The sequence below is a fragment of the Pelecanus crispus genome, chromosome 7, assembly GCF_030463565.1.
Source record: "Pelecanus crispus isolate bPelCri1 chromosome 7, bPelCri1.pri, whole genome shotgun sequence".
NCBI classification, from domain to species: Eukaryota; Metazoa; Chordata; class Aves; order Pelecaniformes; family Pelecanidae; genus Pelecanus; species Pelecanus crispus.
Window position 1 is genome coordinate 25,835,270 of NC_134649.1, and position 7,213 is coordinate 25,842,482.

The window sequence follows — 7,213 nt, forward strand, 5'->3', positions numbered from 1 at the left end:
GGAGTTGAAGTTAGATCGAAATAAGCAGAGAGAAAATAAAAGCACGAGTCACATTTTGCTTTAATGAACTCTCCATCTGGCAAGCCAGAAAAAGAATCAGATGGAAAGTATCAGGTTCAATGAGTTAAGAAACAATCCCCTCCCATAGCTTTCTTTCAGCCTACATGAGAAGGGAATTAATTAAAACCAAGCTACTGCAGCTAGCTGGCAATGGTTCAGTTTACCCTTTCTGTTTTGAACTGAGCAAGTTACTAGCTAGTTTGGGAGAGATCTTTGTTCTGAGAGGAAAAAAAAATCAGATCAAGTCTAGACTTGAACCCAGTCTCTCCCATCAGTAGGAAGGAAACTTCCAGGAGATACAGCTCCCTCCCCTCCAGTCATAAGGTATTAACTTGTTTCTCAAATAATTACTGAGCATTTGGGTTTTGGTTTGGGTTTGGTTTTTTTTTTTTGGGGGGGGGGGGGGGGGGGGGAGGGGCGTGGGGGGGAGGGAAGCCCCAGACTATCACTTTTGCTTTGATGGAGAGGAAAACAAACTTCTTTTTTCCCAAGCCAGAGTCTTTATATAACTTATGGACACAGAGGTAGAATGACGGGGGAGGATAAGAATTTTATAATCCAATTCTGTAATATTCCTACACTGAGTCGGGTTTACTTATTTGTTTGCAAGGCCAGAGGTACAACAACAACAATAATTTATTCTAATACGCCGAGTAAAAAAGGCCAGATATTCTATGGATTTAACAGCAAAGGATTGCTAAAATAACACAGGTCTTTTTGAAAGGCATTTCACTTTATTCATAAATTCCATTTAATTTTTTCACCAGGAAAACACTTATGTTCTGTGCAGCTACAAGGAATCCATCACCTGGATGGAGAAAAAATGGCCATCTGCTTCCTAAGTAACCACTTGCCAATGCATCTCCCCGGCTTGCTTTGACTTCCTGATTCCTCAAGCTGTAGATGATGGGGTTGAGCATGGGGGTGGCAACTGTGTAAGACAGGGACACCATTTTCTTCATGCTGGATGAGAGGCTGGACTTGGGTCACAGGTGAATGATGCCAGTTGTGCTGTAGAGAAGAGTCACTACCACCAGGTGAGCTGCACAGATGGAAAAGGCTCGCCTCTGCCCCACAGCCAAGGGTATCTGAGGAAAAGCATGGATAATGCAAAGGTAAGACGATGGCTATCAGAGAAAAGCGAATCATCGCTATTATGACAATAGCAATAAAAATCAGTAGTTCAAACAAGGCTGTGCCTGCACGCGCCAGCTTCAACACAGGAGAAACATCACAAAAGAAATGATCGACCTTATTTCTCTCACAGAAGGGCAGGGTGAATAACCACGTAGTGAAGCCCAGAGCCACAGAGACACCAGACAGCCAAGATCCAATGGCCATCTTGAAGCAGCGATCCCTGTTCATCATGGTGGCATAATGCAACAGATGGCATATTGCTGCTTGCCGGTCGTAAGGCATTGCACCTAAGAGGAAACACTCACAGATGACTGTTGCGTCAAGAGGGCTTTAGAAGGTACCCAATTTGTCGTTGTAAGTCCAGTCGCATTCAGTGCACTGAACTATCACGATTACGGATGCACAAATAACGTAGGCACCTTTCGTCTAGTCGTGTTGCATGAACTACCACGGCCACACTTAAAGCGTCTGGTCGCGTTCAATGAGAACTATCACGGCTAGACCAATAAATCAAAGTGATTTATTAAAGCAACAGACACACAGGTTCTTTGGATTACCGGCGATAAATTCACTGACTGCAAGGCACATGCAAATACACAAGCACGGATAACACAGATGCATCAGAAGACATGAAGCGACTCTATAGAGGTTTCTAAGTTTCCCAGGAAGGCACTTGGTATAACCAAGTGTTAGAATCTTACCCAAAGGCGTCCCAATGCGGGGGAAGAGAGGCTCAGCCCGTCGACTGATCCCAGAAGTCAGAGTGGTACACAATGGTATCTTCCCTAACATCCCCTCTCTCTTAGGCTAATTTATACTATTTTTTACCTTGCAGGTGGAGCTTGAGTGACTCTAGTCATGCATACTTTGTTATGATTGGGGTAAAACTTTCTCGCTTCGTTTTAAAGGTATAGGCTAGGAAAAATTCAAAGCGCAGGCTCAGTGAGGAGTGGTCTCACCTTGGAGGCGGGTAGCTTCTGGGATGGAGGTGTGTTTTGGTATTATAATGATATTATAATGAGCAAAGTTTACCAAAAGGACAGCATTTTGTCAAAATCATGACAGACTGTTGGCCCAGGCTAACAAATATGCAGCTTATTGGTCCCGTGGTACCTTCAAGATCCCATATCATCACAGAGCTTGGCCGTGGTGTGTCCACACCGCTCCACCCTCCGGGCAGCTCCTCTTAGAGCCAGTGCACCAAGTTCCCCTGGTGTTGCTGACAACTAAGGTTGCAGGCCTAGGGAACTTTCCGTGGAATGGATTCCTTGCGTGCCAGCTGCACTCCACCCTGGAAGCTTCTTCAATGCTGTGCCTTTCCTAAAATTGTGAATCTAAGTTTCATCTCTAAGTCACCTCCAGCAATTACTCCACAGTGACAAAAAGAATAACGCAGCTGAGCTACAAGGTGCAAGCTGTGAAGGAAACCATTTTTCTCTCCACCAGCAGAATCGTGAGCATCTTGGGGACAATGCTCTGTCAAGGCAAGATTCTTTAGGAAGTAGTACATGGGCATGTGTAGGACGCGGTCAATGGTTGTGCTCACAACAATTAGAGAGTTCCCTATCAAGATGGCCAGGAACATGATGGAAATCAGTGTGAAAAATAGGAGCTGCATCTTGCCATGGAAGGCAAACCCCAAAAGAAAGAAGTGAGTAGTGACGGTTTGGTTTCCTGGCTTCATTTCCTCAACAGGTCCCATCCTAAAAGAGAAAAAAACACCACACTACAAAAGGATTAGTAGCTTGGGACAGACTTGTGGTCTCAGAAATAGCTACAGCTGCAAGTAAACCGGGGTTTAAAACATGAGGTGAAACTTGGATTGGATATGACAGTGACCCCAGTGTAAAAAATCTCAGCTGGGGAACCTGTACAAGATCATCTTTAACAGTCACAGGCTGGGATTCATCTTCTCTAAATTTTGTGAACAGAAGATAGACATACAAATTTCAAATAACCATTCCGTGTTTATTTCATGTAGAAAGAAATGGGTACCTGCAAAGGGCAGGTCACCTTAGCGTAACAGTGGCGTCTATGATGAGACAGGATGGGCTGGATGTCTCTCAGTTAACTTCAGCATCTAAATGTCTATAGACATCTAAATTAGAGCCAGTCATCTTAGAATAACTTTATATTTAATGATGAGAAATATAGCACAAGACAGAAGCACGATTACTTTCCTTCTAAGATGGATGTCCAAGGATGTCAGGATTGGTGGTATCATTAATAATGAAGTGAGTATACAATGACCAAATTTTTGGATAGCTGGAATTAACTGACATTCATTTAATTATTGGTGCTCTAAGCTAGGTGATATGGAGATCCTGTGGCTTTCCACCTACTGGTTTGACTCAAGCAGAAGTGATCTACCTACATTCTTTTCATTGTTAACCCTGCAAAAGTACAATCCAAACCTAAACAAGTTTAAATTAATAAAAGTGTTCATGAACTTATGCTTGTTTCATCAAATCATATAAAATCCATATTCTGAGTTTTCATTTAAGATAAGCTCTGGGGAGTAAAAAGCATACAAACAGCTGCCCACATAAAAGTGTTCGCCAGCATCTACACCTTGCTGCCTTTTTCTGGGAATTTATCATCTCATCAGATCTGCTAACAGAATTATTTGTCTGGGAAACTTCCTGGACTATTTCAGCCAAAATATACCTGGCTGATTTTTGAAAGACACATAAAGAGAATAACAGAATCATATTTTTTTTTCCTGTATTTACACCATTGGGATTGAGCTAATGTGGCCCACAAGATCTGGAGCTCAGTTTTACTCTAGGAGAACCCAGAATTAACATTCTCTCTTCAGCATTCACATGCATGAGATGGGAATGTGTGTGTATATATGTGTGTGTGTGTAACAAAAATTCCAAACTATTAATGAGAAATAAATTGCTTAGACTCCCACGAAGATATCTGCATGTCCAGTGGGATTTTGGCTTCCACCCACAGATGAAGGAAGACTCTTGCTACCTACACAGCAGTCAAACTGTATCACTAACAACGATAAAGTAGCTTAAGATTTTGGAGTCTTTGGGTTTTCAGGATTTCTGAAAATGCCTTTTTCTTTTCCTTAGCAACGATGAAGTGCTGAGAAAGCATAGACATTGTGATTCATTTGTTCAACATATTTATCAGCAAAATAGGCAGATACAGTTGCCAAAGTTTTCTGTAGACAGTAGAAATAGGCAAGTATACTGTCAGTATCATTAATGTTTCCCCACTGTAAACGTCTAAAATAATACGAATTGCTGATGCCACAGAGGTTCCTATTTCTGTCGGATGGGTGAGTAATTCAGATGTAAAAATCTGCATTGCCAGTGCCTAAAAGTAGGTGGGCTAGATTCCTCTTGCATATCATAACAGGAGCTCCAGGCTCCAATTAGAAAAATAAACCATGGCAACACACTTATGTTTTGGTTTTGCCTGAGGAACCAACTAAGAATGAGGACTAGAAATTGAAATTTACCTTATGTTACTAAAACTGGTAGAGTTTTCTCTCTCCCTTCAGTAGGGGCAATAATCCCAAAGGCACAGAGGAAGAGAAATTATGAAGGGCGGGGGGGGGGGGGGGGGGTGGGGGGGGTGGGTGTGTGGGGGGGGTGTGTGTGAAATCCCTTTGTTTTCCTCTGTAAGAGGCAGCATCTCCTGTCTGATTCCAAAGCCTCCTACAGCTAGTGGGTGGAGGTATTTGAATTTTCATGTGCTCCCAGTAGGATCAGGTTTCCAGACAGCAACTTTTTGGTATGATGAAACCATATGTTAAATGACCTTGTTTTAATCCATGGCCTATATAAATAGGCAGTATGTTTTATGACATACTAGCAGTCTAAGTATAGTATAAGCAAAGTTTCCTTCCACATGTTCAGAGTTGTACGAGTAAGTGATATAATTGCTAACAGTAATAATAGGATATTCTCTTATTCTTTTTCTTATCTAGTTTACTAATATTAGGGGGAAAAAAATGGAATTTGACATATGTTGGTTTCCCAGTAGCTGGAGAGACTTTCAAGAGATCATAAAAAAATGCTTGAGTAGCAATGGTGTTATGAACATAGAGCTTTGCAATATGATACCAATGTATTACATAGCCCTACATACGGCAAGCAATAGTACAATAACAGCTTGTCTTACAGACCTCTTTTTTTTTTTTTCTTTTTTTAAACTGATTTTGTCCACTTTATTCTGGAAATGGTAGATTTCTTTTGGTAGACGTCTGCTGGTCATCTGAAGCACTCTCCATGATGGCATGGTAACTCAGTGTAAGACACAGGTGAAAAATCAGGTGATGTGAATTCACAACTGAAGTGTTTAACACTTAATCAACTCCAGCAAAGTAACACTTAATCAACTCCAGCAAAGTCTAGGTTTCTATCCCCAAACATCTTGAAAGACAAGTCAAACAAGTGGAACAAGAAGAAAGCTGTTGTACCAGGGCATCACAGTTGGGAAACATCACAGAGGAGCCATTAATATTCTTCTGTTGCAAAAGGTTTGACTTGAGCCCTGACTCCCTGACTGTACACCATGCAGATCTTATCCTGCTTCTGGTCTGCCATGAGTTACGTGGCTTTCTCATTTGTGTGAATTCTCTCATTTGTGTGAATGCAAATGCCTTTAGCCACGTGTGGTGGCCTGGCTTTGGCCAGCTGCCAGGCTCCCACCCAGCCGCTCTCTCACTCCCCCTCCTCAATAGGACAGGACAGGGTGAGAAAATAAGATGAAAAATCTTGTGGGTCAGGGAGATCATGTACCAATTGCCATCATGGGCAAAACAGACTGAACTTGGGGAAAATTAATTTAATTTATTGCCAATTAAATTACATTGGATGGTGAGAAACAAAGACAAAACTAAAACACCTTCCCCCCACCTTCCTCTCTTTCCTGGGCTCAACTTCATTCCTTCATTCCCAAATCTTCTACATCTTCCCCCTTGGAGCAGTGCAGGAGGATGAGGAATGGTGGGTTATGGTCAGTTCGTAACAGTTTGCCTATGCTGCTCCTTCCTCCTCACACTTTTCCTTTGCTCCAGCAAGGGTCTTCTCTGGGGTCTGCAGTCCTTCAGGATAAATCTGGTCTAGCACGGGCTTTCCATGAGCTGCAGTTGCCCACTACTAAAACCTTGCGAGGTACACCCGACACACCAGGGATAGTATACTTGTCCTTTTATGTTTGTAGTAGAGTGCCTTTTTCCTTTTAATGTTCTTTTTAATCTTTTTAAGTCTGACCTTTGGCATTTAAAGGGTAAAAATACCCTGCCACATTGATTTACTTTGGAAGATGTCCTTCTGCAGCATGTGCATAAAGAAGCTACAGGTAATACACATCTTTGTATCTCTGTATGGTGGAGTTTAGTTATGAATGTCTAAGATGCTTCAGATGAAATTGCCGATGAAGGCACAACTTTCTTTCAACTGCAGATGAAGCCTTCTTACACAACCAGCTAAAGTGAATAATAGCTTAACCTCAGACTTTACCTGTGCTGCAATATGAAGCTGAAATTCTTTCATTACTTAGTGAATTACAGTAGTGAAGGAGCATTGCCATAGAAAAAAAGAGAATCACCCCAGCAGCAACAGCTTCAGACTCTATACCCTGACACCAGGAACTACCTAAGACAGCATGAACAGTCAGAGGGAGGGACTTCACCTCTTTAGACAGGATCAGCAGAGCAAGTGTTGCAAGGAGTCCACCCCATTGTTTTTCTCTCAGGCAATTTTCTTGTTTGAAGCTTCAGTAACTCACTGGCCCTTCACAGCTAACCTAAGAAGCTGATGCTGTTTAGACCCTGTAGGAAGGGACAACAGCCTTGTACTAGAAGTGACCAGCAACTGATGAGTGAGCTTTAATTTTTGGCATTGTTACCCTTTAACTATTGTTATCTGTTTCTTACTGAGATGATATAATCATTCCACCTTTGGGGGTATTCATGTGTTCAGATTAAAATGCTTAATGAGTAGCCACTTATATTTTAATTAGTTGTTGACTGTTTGTAGTCATTACACAG

General features: G+C 41.9%; 1 pseudogene; it reads right to left on the reverse strand.

The window, feature by feature from the left end:
• Nucleotides 1–864: 864 nt before the first annotated feature.
• On the reverse strand, nucleotides 865–2,899 carry LOC142593964 (olfactory receptor 10A7-like; annotated as a pseudogene).
• Between the last annotated feature and the right edge of the window lie 4,314 nt (nucleotides 2,900–7,213).